Genomic DNA, 19,572 nt, shown 5'->3' on the forward strand with positions numbered 1-19,572 from the left:
TATAAAGGCCATATAAAGGCAGTTGACAATGCAGTACTGACATTGGGAAAGTAACTCTGCTACCCTGGCAATGTGCTCTCTTGGAAAGGCATGACTGCCGAGCACAAGGCAGGGTAGCCCTGGGGAGACTAATGCAGCGTGTCGGGAATGAAGGTGACATCCGACTTCACACAAAAGTAAATGTCTACAACACAGTTGTCATTACTCTTTTGTATGCCTGAAAAGATGGGGCAATTTATAGCTGTCACGGCAAGCGGTCTAGTCAATTCTTCATGCACTGCCTCCAAGTCTTGGCTGGTACAGAAGGGTATGATGAGATCTCCACAGCTGAGATCTCGGAGTATTGCCAAATCCTCTTCTGCTCTTCAGAAAATCTGAGGCACGTGTCAGTTAACAGCAAGTTCAAAGCCATTTCTGATGGCCCTCTCCAACAGGGTAAAGAGTTGAAAGACTGAAGAAATGCTATCAACCCCTGCGTAAGGCAGACCATTAGCCATGGGACACAATGCTGACAACCTTGGCCGGGACAGAAGAAATCCAGTGTTGTTCCAGGCTAAGAGTACTGATACAGTGCAGTATGAACAATGGCACAGGAAAGCAGGCTTAAGAAAGTCGGGAAAGCAGGTGTAAGGCAGTCAGAAATCTTCAGCATTTGCTATCTTGGGAGATCATAAAACTCAGTCTTGTTTCTCACCTGTAACGCCACTCAATACTTACTCTCAAGCCCTTGCACACCAGACAGTAAGTAAAATCTGTCATCCTCTTTAGGGACCTGCAGATTGAGTGATACCAAAGCATGGCTTTCAGTAGATGGGACAGATCCACTAACCTATCCTGGTTACTCAGGATCCTTATCATGCAATTTTAATGACGGCATTTACTCCTTACCTACTAAGTTCCAAAAATAGTCATCCTCTGAATACATCGTGCTGTCAGGAAGCTTTCCTATGGAATAGCCTTTTCTGCCCATATTTCTTAATGCTGTGACATACTCTCAAACACATTGTACTGTCCTTTTGCACTTCAAGTACCATTTTTCTCCTCAGATAGGTTATTTCACTGCCGTGATTCATGCAGTAAGAGTTGTACAGAGGGTACCTTTTCAATAGTGGCAAACTAGTGTAGCTCTGGCGAAATGTTGCTGCTTTTAATTTAATCTCCTAACTGTGCTGGCTGCTTGGCAATCAGGAGTTGTATCCTACTAGTTCTAGCAAGTCCCAAAATTTGCCTGCAATTGATCAGTTCCTGCAGAGCAGGTCCAACATGGGGGTGTGATGACAAGGATCAAAGCAACTATCTGTGCTTCTTCGCAATCTGATTTAGCATTCAGTGATGACTTTCAGATGTCCTGCAGCGGCTGGGGATATACTCTTGATCTGTGCATGGAGAGTGGCTATTTTCTCATGGGTAGCTGGTTATGTAGAGGTTACTATAGCACCGCTGACAAAGGGAAACAGACTGGATTTTCACTGATTGAAACACTGACACAGGACAGATAGGAACAGACAAATGGGCCTACAAATATCTTCTGCGCATGGAACTACAGAAGGCTCATGCAGAGAGGAGACCCCTGGACTCTGGTCTCACTTGCTCTGATGTGAACGCACAGTAACTCTGCTGGACTCAGCATGGGCTATTAGTCATGTAAAACAACAAAGTTAGCTCCTTTAATCTTTATTTTTTTTCTTTCTCTTCTCTGAACTGTCTCCAATTTGTCAATATTAGGAATTCGGTGTTTGGCCCCACATGGCAGGTACAGCCACAACAGAGGAGCTATTACTTCCTTGCCCTGTAAGATGATGCCTTTTGCATATGCAGCCTCAGACTTTAGTTGTGGGGTTTTTTTTGCATCCCATTGAATCATTTTATGTGCCAGAATGATCTCTCCAGAAACACCCGTATGTTGCCACCAGTCTTGCTGCTGCATAAGCTTCCTGTTACTAGTAAATAGATTGGTTTCAGATTTATTTTCTCCTCAGTCTTCTTCCTTGCTTGCTTCTTTCCCTCCTGCATTATCTGTATTTTCAGTAACCCATCTCTGTCTCTATCAACCATCATGTCATCTCCCAGTTAAAGACTGCAGCAGATTTCATGACCAAGGACATATAATGCTCTTGAAAACTTTTTTCATTTAAAATCATCTCTGCAAGTCAAGAATGTAGAACTACACTGATCTCTTCAGTGATCCACAAAAAAAACACAACCCTCCATGCATCTTAGAGCTGTTTTCATGACTTTTTTTGAGAGCATTTTCAGCCCAGCAACAGTACCTCTGAGCAAGACAACTTTGCATTTACCTAAGTAGGTTTCATTGCAAGACACCGATCATAGATTTCCCTAAAATCCAAGTAACCTGTTAAAAAAAAATACAGGTTTGCCTGGCAAGATTAACTTTTTATAAACCTATACTGCTGATTTTCATTATTAAAATAAAAGTAAAAATCCAATCAGACAAGAAGATCCACTTCAGGTATCGTAGACCCAGAACAGATCACTAGAAAAGCAATTGCACCATTTACAATTTTTTTTCTGAACTTGAAGATGGATGGTGCTGATTTTCTCTGCTCTTTCACTACCAAGAGCCTTTGAAGAGATTCAAAGGCTTAAATTTATTAAGCTATTCCCTAAACAACCTAGGATGCATAATAACTTCTTATCTCTGTATGTTCACATGTTCTCCTAACACAGTTATTGAGGCTGGTTCTTTCTGACCTGACTTCACATATTTTTCTTGGAATAGGATTTATTTTCAAAGGGGATCACTATTTCAGCCAACTTTTGCATCATTACCCACCTCCTCCTCTTTATTTATTTATATTTTAATAAGCCACTAATTTCCCAATCAAGGACCAAGGACAGTTTTGGCTAAAAGCCAAACTCAGACACAAAGAAAACAATAGTAGAAAAAGCTACATGAAACCATTTTTTTTTTAAAGAAGGAACAGATAGCATTAAATATCAGTTAGAAGCTATGAACCGCAGGTAGCTGATAAAGGAGGCAAAAGCTATCAGGAAAATTACTGCTGACAGAGTGAAAGCCAAAGTGCTTAAGCAAGAATGCAATAACAGAAATTCTAACAACTACAATTGTCTGTTACCTAACTGGAGAGTGTAAAATCACTGGTAGGAGTCAACTGAGAAAAGAAAAAATATTCAGCAAGCAGTTTAGCCCTGCATTTGGAATACTTATAAAGGAGGATAGCAATATGGAGAAGGATGTTTCACCTTAGGCAGTCTGGTCTATGTGTACGTGCGAACTCCCAAAGATTTAGCCAAATGTCAGTAGATGATTAGCATGCCCTAAAAAGCTGAGAAATCCAAGAGGACTGACACATAGTAAACACAGGGTGAGTTTCAGAAAGAAAAAACACTTTTTTATCCTGCCAGTTTTAATCCAGGGAGCTTGAAACCAGCACAGGCAAAAAAAAAAAAAAAAAAAAAAAAAAAAGGAAAAGGTAATACATGATTCAGCTGAAAGGCAAAGAAAAAATGGAAGGCTGAAAATTTTATGGAAAATAGAGTTTGATAGGCAAACCTGATATCAGCTAGATAGATTGTTGGTAAATGCAATGTGCAAAATCTGGGTATGTATTTGACTGTACACAATAGAACATTCCACATAAAAACTGTCATTATAACATATCAGTAAAGCATGTTTTAAGCAAAGCTTAGTTATCTGAGATGTGCAGAAGACTCTAGAGAGGATACACTGACAAAATGGAAAGGAGCTAAATATATGACTTTTACTGGACTGGATCAACAGAGGAACAGCCAGCCATGTAGGCAGGTGGTTCTCTCTGTCTGTGTAAACTTGGTACAATACCAACACCAGTTCTTGTGTAGAAAATTAAAATACATACCAAAGTTTAGAGACGGTTTTTTTTGGGGGGGGGGAACACAATACCAGAAGGGATAGACAAAACACTTCTTAACAATGAATTTAGAGCTTGATTGGTTATCAAAATGGATAGAGACAAGGTGATCAGAAGAAATAAAAATACCTTCACCCAGTGAAAGCACCACAGGTGAATGGACTCTTTCAGCCAGCAGAGAAAGGCATAGTTATAGTCTGTGCCTGAAAGGCAGAGCCAGAAACTGAGAAATAAAAGACACATTTTGAACGGAGAGGACGATTCATTTTAGGACAAACTATCAGGGGAAGTGGTGAATTCTCATATGATTCAGATCAGCACAAGGTGGGATCCACCAGTCAGTGACACACAAGGCATCTGATTAAATCATTTGCAAACCATTTCTGGCATTAAGGTCTCTGCATTGCTGAAGAAACCTAGCAAATAAGCCACGCTATCTGACCCGATAACCTGTGGCAGGAAAATGTCTCTGGTCAGCTGCACATTGCAACCTCACTCTTCCTTGCTCCCACTCACAGAATGGATTGCTCCCTCATAAAGCGCCCATCCTGGCAACACAGGATCTTAAGAGATGAACAGAGCTTGCTTTGAATTGGAGGGAAACTCACATACATACCTTACCAGCAGGGAAACACATACTTTACAAGGTAAACCGCACCTAAGACTTTTTTTTCCCTTCCCTCTCTTTTCAAATCAATCAGGCCCTGTAAGTTTGACTCTATACGCACCTCTCTTGCTTTCTGTCAAAGAAAAAAATTCAATTCTAGGTGAATATACAATCTCTCCCATTCAGGACTGGTGCTGGCATAGCACAGGATGATGGGAAGTTGCTGCTGGCAACATGGAGATGCGCTGTGGCCACAGACATTCAACAGGATTGCCACAAGCTGACAGAGCTTAGATGCCCTCAAGAGTTTGGGGATTTGGGTCACTCTGCTCTGAGAGGCAGGGTGCAGCAGTCAGGTTTGCTACAACTCGGGAAGCAGCAGCCACCTTGGGAACCATCTGTTTGCACAGTCCCACCACCACTGCTGTCTTGTCCCTTCTGCTGGAGCTCAGGTCCACAGTCAGCCCTTGGCATCCTGTTCATTATCTTGTCACAACCCACATTTTGGAAGAGCCTGGTTGCCCCACACACCCTGAGAGGCTGGGGACCAGTGAGATGCACAGGTCTTAGATTCCCTTTGAGAGACTCCTCTGAGCACACCTCAAAAGCTGAAGACAGATTTTAGACCTGCTCATAATTTGGGCTTTGCCAGGTCTGAGCATAGAGACCTTCAGTTTTCAAGCCTGTCAATCCATTTTCCTGTGTCAGCTTCATATACACTGGAGGAAATAAATGAGAAAGAAGGGGTGGGAGAGATGAACTTTGTAACAAGCCACATCAGTGTAGGAAGCAGGGAAAGGTAAGTACAGTTTATTTTATCAGCACTGCACAGGAAGTCTCAGTACCAAAAATTGCTCTCAACCCAGCCAGCACTCCATGTTATTTCTGGCACTTTTGTAAATTGATTTGCAAAAAAAAACCCCTAGAAGTCCCTCAGCAGACCGTACCTCTCAGCTCCCTCCACCTTGAGCATTTTACTGAAAATGAGGGCTGTTCCTTAACTGTCAGGTTGAAGCACCTCTTGGGAGCTAGTGACACTGCAGACAGATTAGACACACTGACTCCAGTTGCTGAACAAGAAAAGCTGCCTTTGGGCAGAGGCTGTTCAAAAACTCAGCTTTATTACTAGTACTACCCCAACTGAGTAAATTAAGCCAGTTCAGGTATGCAGATATAGAGACTTTGCACCTTCAACCTCAGTATAGGTCTAGTTTAAGGGAAACATCCTCAGCAAGACCCTTCTACCTCGTTTTCCTGGGTGTGACCTGTCACATTTCATTCATGCCATATTAGACCTGATTAAGAGTCAATAAACTGTTTTCTTTTTTCTTTTTTTTTTTTTTTTAATTTCAGCTCGTCTTCCAAAAAAAATCATGTTTCTGCTTCCTGGGGCAAAAGACACATTTTTAAAGCTCAATTTCAAATTTTGTTTAAAAAAGAACTTGCAAGTTATTCGTCAATGTTTTCTTGATCAGAGGAGTAATCTGCTTATGTCACAATCTCCTAAATCTGGTTTTCAGGCATGAAGCTGAAATACAGGGGTCAGACTCAGGCCCATCGTTTTGTATGGACCCATAGAGGGCACCAGACACTCATTTTTCAGTGCACTGGCCAGGTGCTTATACTGTCCTCTTTAGTAACTGTGCAGAGGGCTTGGGACTCCTGGGATGAGGAGTGGGAGCTCCACGGAAATATAAAATTTTAATTCTAATCTGAACTGCTGGAAGGAATGATGGGTATTTCAATTTCCTGCCACTTCCAAATTAAGTATTCAAATAAAATGTTGGCTTGGTCTGAAATTTCTTTCTCAAGTATCTGATGAAATGGAGAAAAAAAATCAGCTATTTTCTTTTCCATTTCAAGAATTCAAAGAAAAAAAAATCTGTGACAAAGAAAAAATCTCTTCACATGGGAAAATCCAAGCATTTAGTTTTGAAAACATCAAATAGAACTGTTCTGACTTGTTACTTCTTTTTTTTCATTTCTATAACAGAAAAAGAAATTAAATTACAGTCTGGTGTCACAGAATCTGCATTTTTCACCAAAAAAGTTCAAACAGGACATTTCCTCCCCATTGAGCAACCATTGTCTCAAATCAGTGCTCTCCAGAGGAAGTGTTTCAGTGGCCTTTGCAAAGATCACACTCCAAGAACACCGTTTCACTGTTTACCTCCCACCAGTGATAAATGAGAGGTAAATGAATGGGAAGACAACAAACCCACTGTGTGACTCACCCTCATGTGAGAAGTGTGCTGTCTGCTATAACTACAAGTCCTGGTATATTATCACAATGGTTTATTTAATCTTTGAGTAAACTCTAGGTATCTTTTAATACATCTGCTCCCATCTCGCGGCCCATGGATCTCTGTCCTACAGGCAGAGCCTTTCTGAAGCTCATTTCCACATCTGACAGGGTAAACAGGAGCTCAGGCAGTCCCACACCAGCAAGATCCTGATGCACCCTATGATACAGGACATCTGAAGTACCTACCAAGACCAAAATATTACACAGAGAGCTGCATAAGGACTTACCATTACACAAACATGGATGTAGCTAGTTAAACAGATAGGATCTAGGAAGTTGCTCTCAGTAAACCTATATAAATTTGGAAAAGGGAGGGCCGGAGCACCAGCCTCGGAAGCAAGATTATGATGAAAATATTGAGGCAGTTGCTCTCTCTTGGTAACTGTCCAAACTACTATCCTCAATTCCAGACCCTCCAAGTCTCCCCGGGTTTGAAAAACACTTGCTTCTGTGAGTTTCTCAGTCCAGGCTTCTCTCTTCTTTTCAGCAACTTTTACTCCCCCTAGTCTCCCATCTTTCAAATGTCTCTTCGCTTCTTGCAGCATGGAGGATGCAACCTTCACAAGTTTTTCATCAACTTCAGTGGAGCTGGATTAAGCCACAGATTTCTGCAGCAACTAGAATTTGGATGTCTTTCTAGCACCAAATATTTCTTACTGCCTAGGACAGACTTTGGTCTGTACTTCTTCCCCATTTCTCTTCCTTAAGTAAAAGATTAGATTATCCTTAAATAATATGTTTCCCAACTGGTTTGTGTGGCAAACCCTCTTTGCTTCCTGGTTTGCATCCTGTGCACATGGCCTAAGAGGTCAGTTGTTCAGCCTCAGGGGGCAATTAATCCCCAGCACTGTAATCTGCACAGAGGCATTTAATCTTTCAGGGAAGATGCACCTGAAAGGAACTTTAAGGTTGATAGAAACACTGAGTAAAGCCAACAGCTTAGCCAGAGGCTGGGAATCTCCTTTCTGCTCTGATCAAGTTTCCCCAGCAATTAAATGCGGAGCCTTCCAACAGAAGTACTTTTTCTAAGGCTGATGAGCAAAAGTTCCTGGCAGTCAGTTTCAAGATCTTCTCAGAGGTCCCTGTTGCATAACCTAGCTTCTCCCAGGACAGTGATTCTGCTCCCGCTGGTGAAGGAGTCTTTCCTGGCATCAGGCTGATATTCCCTCAGCCCTCATATAAAAGTTCAGTCTCCAGATAGTGGATCTACAGGGCAGACACTTTTCCTGTTGCACGAACTCCAAAAATACAGAGGTCCTAATCACTCCTTTGGGTCTGGAAGTGCACGTAAGGCCACAGTCATTTGAAAGCTCTTTGATGAGGTAATCAAAGAGAGATGCATCCTTCATTTTGCCGCCTTGCTCCGCACCAAGATATCCTGGATGACTTTTTCAGACTCTTCAACTTCAGAATGTTCAGATCTTTCCAATAAAGCCAATACCAAACCTTCTGCCAGGGATTTCTCTGGATCTTGGCTAAATTTCCATAGCTCTCTATTTCTCATTTGGCTTCCTCAACTTCTTTTCCTTTTAGGCTGCCCCTACCTGTCTGCTCCAATAACTCAATCTTGTTTTTGCATAGAGGGTTGGCTGAGGACAAACAGCTGAGAAATCCTACTTTTAAAGCAGTAGTGAACTGGCACTACATCCTCTTCTTATGACCTGCGTTTAGGTGCCTAGATAGGAAATGAGTACTAGGATGTGGACATCACCCCCTCCTGCAGCATGCACTGTGCACACCCAGGGACACGTTAAAGCCATTCAAAACTTAGATTTATGGCTCAGAGGACTTGTTCCAACCTAACTCCGCTCAGGGACTCCACACTGGGAGCTACTGCACTATGATGTCCCTCAGATGACTCATCCTTCTTCCACCAGCGTCCTTGTTTCCATTCTTTCTGCTTTGGCCTCAGTCAGGAGAGTTCATCTTTTTGCTCAGCTGCAGACCCTTAAGCACGGTTGGAAAGGGAAAGGAGGTAGGCTTGCTTTTCTGATTTACCCACCCTCAGCATACCCTTTTCTTCCCTCCCAGCCACCAGAACCACAGCTGCTGCCTTCAAACCAGTGCAACCCAACTGCATTCCCCAGTGCTCTCGCACACATGGCTCTTCTCCAGCAGCTGGCTCAATGGAGTGCAAGGAACAACGCCATGTCCTTCTCCCATATTTGCAATAGAGCTGTAGGTCTCTTCAGCCAAGTCATCTCCCTACTGCCTGCAAAGCTACAACACTGAACCAGTGCCTGGATAAAACAGCTGCATTTGCAAGGTCTAGTGCTTTCCCTTTGACTTGCTTCACCTATTGAACAGGTCTGCCAGGAGCGCAGGTGCGGAGACCTTGTCATTTGCAAGAGGTGAGGCTCACAGGTCACCAGCACACATCAAAAGGACCACATAAAGACCTACATTCAGGGCTATGTTTTCAAACGCAGGAGACAGACAGATAGACAAAAAAGACATTAAGCAGATAATAAGTTTTAGGCAAACATCTCTTGTGAAAATCGTTCCCTGGAAGCCTATAGGCTTTTCCTGCCATTAATGAGGTTCCTGCTCTAGGCTAAGAGATGTCTGTAGTGCATATCACATATGAATGTGTTCAGGATAATGGGGCTTTAAATCAGCAACTAGTGCTGGACAAGCATGGGATGAGGTCAGTCTTAACAAAACTAAAATTAAATTACATTTGAACTGGTGTCAGATGAAAAGATGTTTTCCACAAAGCTGGTCTTCTAGGAAAAACAGAAGGGAAAAAAAAGAAAACAAAAACCAACCTATGAGTCATCAGGTTGTCCTGCAGCCACATTTCCCCTCCAGTAGAATGGGTTTGGAGTTTGGAGTCTCATGAAATATTTGGGAAAAAGAGCTCAGCAGGACAGACATGAGAAGAGCTGCCTTGTCAGACCAGTGTTTGCTGCCAAGTCCCACCGTCTTCAGCACTAGACTGCTGCCCTGGCTCCGTGGACAACTTCAGGGAATGGCTAATGCTTCATAAGGAGTGTCCCCTTCAGTGTCCCTCTCTGCATCACTGTTCGTAGGGTTGGGTTTTTTTTAAATTATATTCTGCCCCATTCTATTTTATATTATCTTTGTAATTGTTTTGTTTCTCCTTAGTTTCTTCTTTAAACTCCCTTTGTAAAGTATTGCTCTTAGGTTTTTTAGGGATGGGTCGATGACACTTTTAAGGGGAAGACAAACAGGAACAATGGATGTCTTGGGAAAAAAATAAGAACAGAGAAAATATACAGCAACACTCCTGGAAACCCCCAGCCTCCAACGGCTTCCTGAGCCAGACTTGGTTGCTTTATATTTAATAGCCCTTGATAGACATTTTCCCCATAGACCTGTCCCATCATCCTTTGAACCCCTGTAGATGTTTACCAAGCGTAACTTCCCCCAGCAAGGTGTTCCAGATCTTCACTATGAACTGGCTACTGTCAAAATGATCACCTAATGCCATATTACACTTCTTAAATGTTTAGCATCATTATAGTAGCTGAATTTCTGGTAGACTTTCTGCTACCATCAGCAAGTGCCTGTAACCTGAACTCTGGCTGCGAGATTTTTCAGTAACTCCTAAATGGAGTCACTGAAATCAGCATAATTTTTTTTAATCATCTGAAGGGAAATTAACTGTATTTGTAATTTGTAAGATGAAATATAACTGAATATCCACTAAGAACTGGTGAACTTTTATAAGTTTGTAAGGTTGAACATACATCAACGGGTATTAGCTGCTTAACTGTAGAGGTCTAGTCTGTACACAGAGAAAAAAGAGGAAAATCCCGTTCCAGAAGGCTCCTGCCCGAGTTAGGACAAGAGGAAAGCAAAAAGAAAATAAAAGGGAATAAAAAGGGCTCAAGTGTATATTTAACTGATCAACCCTTCTCTCCTTATCCCCCCAGCATTGTGAACAGCAAGAAACCAAAAGGAAATGTTTAATTGCCTCCAGAATAAAGCAGGGGGGAAGCTTGAATTTGGGTTTTAGGCAGAAGCTTCCATGGCTCTTTTACTTAAGTTGCTTTGCTCACCAGCAAAAGATGCCTTCAGGAGCTCCTCCCCAAAACACTATCCTTAGGGATCCCAGGGAAGAACAATGCAGCGATTTTATCAGCCCTCCCTCGGCGGCATTGCAACTGTAGCACTGGAGAGGCTTCCCTGGCAAACAACGAGGAGTGTCCTGCACCTCAGCCCTGAATCCAGCCACTGAGTGAGTCAATGCAAAGGGCGACTGTAAATCACTGCAGCCTGTGTTGCACAACTGGCTGGCGGGGAGGGAGGAATACAGCCCCCGGGGAAAAGGAGTAGCCAAACAGACTGAAAAGTAAAAGTCACCTGCAAGGACTACAGTCCAGAAACCTTAAACTGAACTCCACGAGATTTTCATCAGCATTTCCAAAGGAGAGGTTAGCAAACTGTGGATTGAAATGTGAAATCATTGGGCAAACTGACTGAACCGCAAAATGAGTAACTTCCTCCGGGAGCTCCCCCGGAGGGATTGGTATTGCTTTAAGGTGCACGGCCTCTGTTATGTAAATTGTCTTGAACCCTAAGAGGTTTTGCAGATTTACATGATAAGTAATTGTTTTCTCCAGCAACTAGTAAGCACGGTGTGGGGGAGAGATCTCTGAGAAGGAAAGCAGAAAGTTGGAAGGAGGCGGTAGGGAAGAAGGTTCTTGCAGCAGACTGAAAGTCAGTGGGATAAAGAGAGTCAAAGATGGATTTGGGTAATGCAGAAGAAACCCCAGGTGGATATAATAACATCTGGAGCCAGGCAGGCCTAAGGCCAATCCACCAGCGTATGCTTTCTCCCAGGGCACCCAGGGGCAGCGCTACAAGGTAGTCTAGGACCTAAAGCAAAGATAGTCCTGCTTCTCTAAAACATTTCTCCAAATTTCAGAAATCATAAATTCAGGCAATTCTGGAGCCAGCGATAGTGTCTTTGGTTTCAAAAGGACTTGATGGATTTCTCTTCCATGAATTTGCCTCATTTTTTGACCCCTCTATAAACTTTTCACTTCTATGGCTTCACATGGCAAGGAGTTCCATTATTTAATAAAATATATAACATGTCACCATTTCAGAGAGGTATTGCTTCTCCCAGGAATGGTGCTTTGAACAGAAGCTGCAATGCAGGAAGAGTTGTGAGGGTTGTCTGAGAGTACGGATCATGCAATGATCCTTTGGGCCTGGATAACCAATAAAAAAGGGTCACAGGGACTTCAGGTATTAGAAAGCTCAGGGAAGCAGATCAGAGGTTCTTTGTGGTGGTAGGATCAAGAGTAGTCTAGGGAGCTGAGTATACAAGCAATGCTTTAGGAGCTGAAGACCATTTTCAGGTACATCATATATAGAAGGAAATAGATGAATAGAGACCACATATATAAAGGCAGCAGTGATATGAGCTGAGGCAGGAGAAGAATCTATGCCTGAGGCAGTCCTCCCATGGAGAAGCAACAAGTCAAGCTTGGGAGCATGGAGTGGCTGAGAGGCTAAGATGAAGGCATGAGATAAATGCATGTGGGGAACTAATTCAATGAGAGGAACAGGAGCAGAGGGCTGACATGGAAAAGATTTCTCTGTGTCTAAAGGAGATTTTCAGTTCTTTCAGGGAATATTTTTTATCTCCCATTCCTCCAGGTCTTGTCACAACAGAAAGCTTCATTCTCTTCATGTTCTCAGTGGTGCAACTCCCTTCACATCAGCAAACATACATTAATGGAAGAGAGCAGAATGAATCCCAAGGCTGGAAGAACAAAACTCCTTCCTCACCAGTCCCCCGGTACAGCATGTGAGAAGGCCCTTTCTTTTAGCCTTGGAGAGGATATCAAATTGCTTTTTATGTTGCATCTATCAGTGCTGGGCTACAAGACGTTTGTTTGCTTCAGGTGTCATGGGAGCTGAAAAATCTTTTTGCAGTGAATGATATTATCCCTCTAAAGTCTTATCTTAAGGAAAACACATGCGATCTTGCAGGGAAGCCTCTCTCAGTTGCATTTTAACTTAACAGGAGGTTCCTTTCCCAACATATCTGTTAGCACAGGAATATACACACACACACATACCCACACCACTTTAGCAACCAAAGAATGCGTAACCCTCCTTGGATGGGTTGGGGGAGGGAGACAGCTGGGGGAAGAAGGCTTCTCATGCCATTCTGGGCTCCAGGATAGCCCTGGAACGAAGGGGTAATTACACAAAAGCCAATGATGTTGGTGCTGAACGGCTGCCAGTGGCTGCCTCTGTGTCAGCAGGGACCAGCCCCACCACCCTCGCGCTGCCCCCTGGACTCTCCCGCTACCCAATGCTGTCAAAGAGATGAGATGCCTCCAAGGCCATGCTGAGAATCTTAAGCCTTGCTCTGAAACAGCACTTACTGGGCTTTACAGTGGATCAGCTATACACTGACCATAGCGCTGTGGGTCATGGCCATGTGAATGGGAGACAGAAAGAAGCTCATACCTTGCTGACACTGCCAGAAAGGGAACGCGTGGATTCCGTGGTCTGAGATAGGGCAGAAGAGGTTCAAATTACTGACAGATTTTGGAAAGCTTTTTAAGTGGTATCTTCAAAGGGTATGTTACTTGTCCTAACTCTGATGGTGTCAAAGAATGTTTCAAAGGGGGCATTGTTTGAGCACTTTCAGATGTCTCACCTTTAATGTCTCTGAGCTTCTGCTCCTCCTGTATAAATGTAATTGCCTACCTTGTCTGTGATTTACTCTGTAGGGTAAACTTCTACCGTCTGGAAGGCTCCCATAGTCCCCAGGATTTTAAGAAGCAGGAAGAATAATCACACCAAAAGTCTCTCTTGCAATCTAAACGTTGTGATTGCTAGAAATTGAATTTTTACATTGTTAGCACAGTTCTGTAATAAACTACTGAATTCACTTATGCCATTACTCTCTCCTTACCTTGTGACTGTTATGATTTTCCAATATTTGTTTTCTGTGGCAAACTTTTTTTTCAAAATATATTTTAATTTAAAAGTGTTAGCTCTTTTTACCCATTGTTATCTTATAACATTCTAATGAAAACTATGATTTAATTAGAAATATGATCATAGTTTACAGGAAAATCTCTGAAGTCAAAACACAATGAACTAATAAAAAGGTAAATGTCGCTATCATTTTTCCAGCTCATTTGGGCAATCATCTCTTCTTGGGATGGGTTTGTACAGCACCTTGCACAGTACTAGAGTTTGTCCAAGTTCTACAGCTAGTACTAGAGCTTGTCTAAGATTTGTGGGCTTTACTTTTAGACAAACCGCAGTAGTAACACAAAATTCAGCAGAATGAGCCCAGCCGAGAAAAAAGCTGCATAGGACCAGCTACTCCTCATCCCTTCCAAACCCTAAAGAAATCTATTGATTACACACTGTACCTTGGAGGTCAGCAATTTTGGGTTGTTTTGAACTGGGGACCCCTTCTAAAACTCAGATCAGCACAGATATATACACCCTTCCCCCCACACAAACCACATACATAACTTGTATGATAAAACCCTATCAAAACAAGCAGTCCAGTGCTCTCAGATAATTTACCCCCATAAGAAGACGAAGAGAATGAACAGCGTCATAGACACAAGTCATTTCTACTATCAGAAGTCTAAACTTTTGTGGTGATAAGGGTGGCATGAAAACATGGCTATAAAGGAACAATAAGCATTTGGAAGCATGGGTGTTTCCATGGGGATTGTGGCTAAAGAAGGAACAGGCAATGTTAAATGGCAACAGCGATAAAAAACGTAAGGAAAATGCTGGCCTTCAGAGGATATGAAAGAGACTGTACCATCTGAGGACAAAAGCTTCTCTTTCCTGCCTCCTCCCTGAATACCCTGCTGGAAAACAGGAGGTGGGTTTTCAGGCAGAAGGGAATGTGTCATTTACTTACTGCTTAAATCTCCCTTCCCCTGGCACTTCTACAGCAGCTGTGGTTTTGCTCACAGTCCCACTGCAGGTAGGAGGAATCCTGTACCCAGTGTGGAAACACCAGTAAAGAATGAAGCAATCCCCAAAGAAGCCCTGTCCCTGAACTCAGCCGGCATACTAGGACAAAAACAGAGCCTCTGTGGCCACTGCACTAAAGCACAGATCACTTATGTTTCTCCCAGCAGCATCTTACCTCATCAGCCCAGGCTACTTCCCTTGCTTTAACAGCAACATGAATGGAAACTTCCAGCCAGAGTATTTTTTAATTTGTGGGTCAGGTTTCTTTTTGAAGTAGCTGGCTGCTACCTCAAAAAGGAAAAAAAAAAATTTAAAAAAGAGAGAAAGAAAGAAGGAAAGATAATTTTAAAAAGGCATTAGTTGTATTTTACATCTGACGGTGGTCTGAATCAGAACAGCATCCTCCAGCATCCCAGCCCTTCTCTCAATACTGTACTGTGGCACTGATCCCCTTCCTCGAGTTACTAGGACAAGAAAGCAGTTTGTGACTGGCTTCTCTGTCCTGAGGGATTAAAAGGATCTCCATTTTTTTGCATTGTGACAGAACATTTTGCCTTGGGCTTTCCGGGTCTTTGGTGCAATCCTAAGGCTAAGCACTACTTTAAAAACAAAAACCGTATTTTTCTGGCATTCATTTGTAGACGAACTGAGAATTTAACATGCAAGACTTCAAGAGGTCAAGTAAAATCTATTCCTTGTATACAATCTAATGCTCTTCCCGTAAATTCAGATTTGTTCGTGACCACAACAAAGCCCTTCAATGGTTGAGGAAGATCATTACAGGATTTTCCTTGTTATTACAGCCCAGCACAGAGAGTGGTTTCAGCACAGCTGACAGAAGTTTCCATCTAGCAAACTCTGCAGATGGGCCACAGGCTTCCAAAAACTGTATCAGTCAGAGATGAATTGGATTAAAGATAATCTGCAATGTGAAATCCTGTTAGAAAAGCCTACAGGTCTCCACTGCTTCTAGAGCTAAATCTCTCCTGGACTGAAAAAAAGCAGCTGATGTTTGTTTTGACAGCTGCGTAGAGTGAGAGGTGTGTGTGTGCGTGCTGGGGAGCAACACATATGGTGACCATGTGACACGACCCACAACCAGATGAAAGAAAATTGTCTAATATCTCCAGCAGCGTGGTTCAAATTCCACTTCAACCAAATTGGCAGGCGTGACAAATGCCAGCTAGTCCCTCTTCCCTACACTAAGTCAGGAGGCAAAGTACTCCATTTGATCACCTGCATGCTGTGGTTTTCATCTAGTCCTAAAATTTTGGGACACCAAATAGGAAAAAAGCTGCTGGTTGTTAAATCATCTCACTGCTTCTCCAGTTCAAGTTTCTTACTCCTCTCCTCCCTTTTAAAAAATGTTTTCTCCTTTGAGGTTAGTGCTACTGTGGCGGCTCTGGGAAATGAAACTGTCTGTGCAGAAGAGCAGAGTGATGCAGTGTCAGAAAATTCACTCTCAGGGGACAGGACAGAAGCTCAGAAGGGACTTGACCTGAACACAGCTTCAGGAAGCGACTGGACAAATTCATGGAAGAGGAATCCATCTGCAGCTATTAACCAAAAAGTGACCTCTGCTCTCAGACCTCTGCTGAAAGGGTCTACAAGGGAAGGAATTGCTCAGCCCATGCTAACGATTAGCTGTCTGCATTACCATTAATTCTGATGGGTTGAGAGATGAACAGGCTTAGAGCTCTTCCCCGTTCACCATTGCCATCGGAGATGGGGCTTCATTAGCTTCTGCTACTGTACCTCCTCTGTGAGCCCTGTCTTATTTTACTTTTGACAATAGCACTGACAACTGCTTCATGGCCATACAGGGCTCCCAAATGTTACTGTGGCCAAAGGAAAAAAGGTTCCCCCTACCAACGAATCCATGGGTAACACCAGTGCTGAAGCATATCAACATAGAGAGCACCCACTCTTTTAACGTATTTTTATCCTAGGTCAATTTTAAGACAGAGGAATCCTTGGTGTGTTTATTCCTTCTCCCTGTCTGCCTACAACAGGTCACAAAAGGTGTATCTTATTTCATGCTGGCTGGGAGCAAGGGGGTCAATCCTAGGGACTATGACACTGAGGTGGGAATTTGGTGACTTACAGTTCTAACCTCACTTCTGTACGTGGCCTCCTCTGTGGCTTTGGACACACCTAGTTTCTTCCTGTACTTGTGGCTGTTTGGTTTACTCAGGCAAGTCCCCCATTATCAAGGTACCTGAAAAAAAGTGGCTGATCAGGGTCTGTGTTCAGTCTCTGTACATCATGCATAGTACAATAAAGACCTGATGCTGGACAAGTCCTCTTGGCCCTGCAGTAACATAGTTGGCATCAGTGGTTATTCTTCACCACACTAAGTTATAAAACTGGTAAGATTCAACCTGTAGCTTCATCTGCATTTCCAAACTCATATATGTACACTATCTTCCCAGCTGGACTTCCCAGTGGCACCAGAGAATGTATGAAGACTGTTTTGCTTCCCAGTCTATGAACGCAAAATATTGAAATACAGCTGTCTCAGCAAGGGAAGGATCCAGCTTCTTTAATGATGCTCACAAAAGAACAGATCAGAGAATCATAGAATCATTAAGGTGAAAAAGACCTCTAGGATCATCAAGTCCAACCATCAACCCAACTCCCGTGTCCCCTAAACCATGCCCTGAAGTGCCACGTCTACATGTTTTTTGAACACCTCCAGGGATGGTGACTCCACCACCTCTCTGGGCAGCCTGTTCCAATGCCTGGCCACTCTCTCAGTGAAGAAATTTTTCCTAATATCCAGTCTAACTCCCCCTGACGCAGCTTAAGGTCATTTACTCTTGTTCTATTGCTAGTAACTTGGGAGAAGAGACCAACACCCACCTCATTACAACCTCCTCTCAGGTAGTTGTAGAGAGCACTGTATTTAAAGGAGATAAATATTTTATACTGACAATGCTAGAAAGTGTGTTGCCTTTTCCAAACTTCTCCTTTGTTGGACATCAAAAGCAAAGTGGTTTTGTGGATTATCCAGCAGTTAATGTTCCCTCCCTGCCTTGAACAGAAGCTGTCCACACAGAAATCACTTGAGTTTCATTTGTGTTCTTAAGCTGACATATTAAATGAGCACAAAACCATACATAATGACTAATTAGTTAAATTAAAAATTACTTTTGTTGATCTTAAACCTTTTTCTAACCATTTTAAATTGGTATTACCAGCAATTTATTTAAGACTGTCTACACAAGCTTTATATTAAAACCATTAGGAGAATAATCACACCTTTAATTCAATCAGCTTGGTGTTTATTGCAGACCAACAACCATTAAGTGGCTGCAAATAGCCTATAGTTTTGTCAAAAATACCTTGTCCAGTTCTGTAGTGAGCTTTGGTAGAAAACAAGAGTAGCTTGAAAGCTTCAGCAATCATAACCCAAGGAAAGATGCTACAATGCTCCCTGCTCTTCCGGTCAAACGAAAAGTCCCTTCTGCAACTGGTTGCTGAACAGCATATTAACAAGATATGCTTAAGAAATAAAGACTGTTCCCGACAGTAAAAGGGGGGGCAGGGGGGAAATTACACATGACTCAACTATTTCCTTGCTACAATTTATTAGATTTTAAATGTGTTCATGTTGTACCCATCAGCCCCTCTGCTGCTATGGAGTCTGTGCCAGAATTATGACAAATGAGATTTTTCTGCTTACTACAAGTTTTATCTGAATTATCTACCATGTTAGAGGTCATGGGTATAACACTTCATTTTTCTCTGTGCCATAGATATACTGAAAGTGGATGCCAGATCATGAACTATTTCACAGGCCTGCTGTCATGCACTCATGTGAAAAAAAAACCTGTAATGCACAATTAGTCTTATCTTCAAGAGTTCCCAAGGATAAAGTCCAGTCTACACTGATTTATCTGATCTTTTCGTAAACTAGAGTGAGGATAGTGTCGGGGCACAGTATTCACCCTGTGGGATAGTGGCAGAACGAAAGCAGGATGACAGGAATGGTGAACAGTACCTGTGGAATGGAACCCTTACGTGTCTTAAACGAACTGGCCTTTGAAACAAATTGTCTTCTTCTAAACAATGACTTGGTAAATACAAACCACATGCTGAGATAGTCAGCTGACCCTCACGGCAGAGGAATCTCTGCCACCCGGGTAGAGACAGAGCTCTAGGGAGAGCTTGCTTTCTGCAGCTGTTCTTGACCCTTAGATAGTGCTGGAATGACCAAGCTGGGATAAAGCCCAGTTAATGTCTTCCTTTTAAAGACAGTGGTGGCACAGTTTTTTCAAAGTTCGGGGTTACAAAGAACTCCAAAACTCTGAGAAAACAAAGCAAGAACATGTGAAATGTGGGATTATCCCAGATGGTGCACTTTAACTTCAGTTGGCAAAACCACGACCCGAGTCACCTAGTGAGATGGATTGCAGTGCAACTGGATGTATATTATCCATATTATTGGCCTAATATTTCAAGCTGATCTTCTGCTTACAGTTCACGTCAGCACATAGGCTGGCTTATTCAACCTCTTGAAAACATCTTGCAGAGATAAAACACATGTGTATATATTATAATCTTTGGTAAGTCAGAGTCTTCTTTTGTGAAACAGTGACATTTATGGGAGGGCCTGATGATTTTCAGATGTTTTGTTTAATTCAACTAAGCAGTTAGACAGATACTAACAACACAAGAACAGTCCTAAATATTTTGGAGTCAGAATCTCTTCATCACCCTGGACCAGTCACTGATCCGCAGTCCTGTGAACTACATTTATACTTTGAGTCTCCTTGTCATAAATTGGAACTTGGATGTGCCACCAGTTTTAAAACCTTCTGCAATACTGTCCCTTTGAGGGGCTC

The sequence above is a fragment of the Phalacrocorax aristotelis genome, chromosome 6, assembly GCF_949628215.1.
Source record: "Phalacrocorax aristotelis chromosome 6, bGulAri2.1, whole genome shotgun sequence".
Classification (NCBI taxonomy): domain Eukaryota; kingdom Metazoa; phylum Chordata; class Aves; order Suliformes; family Phalacrocoracidae; genus Phalacrocorax; species Phalacrocorax aristotelis.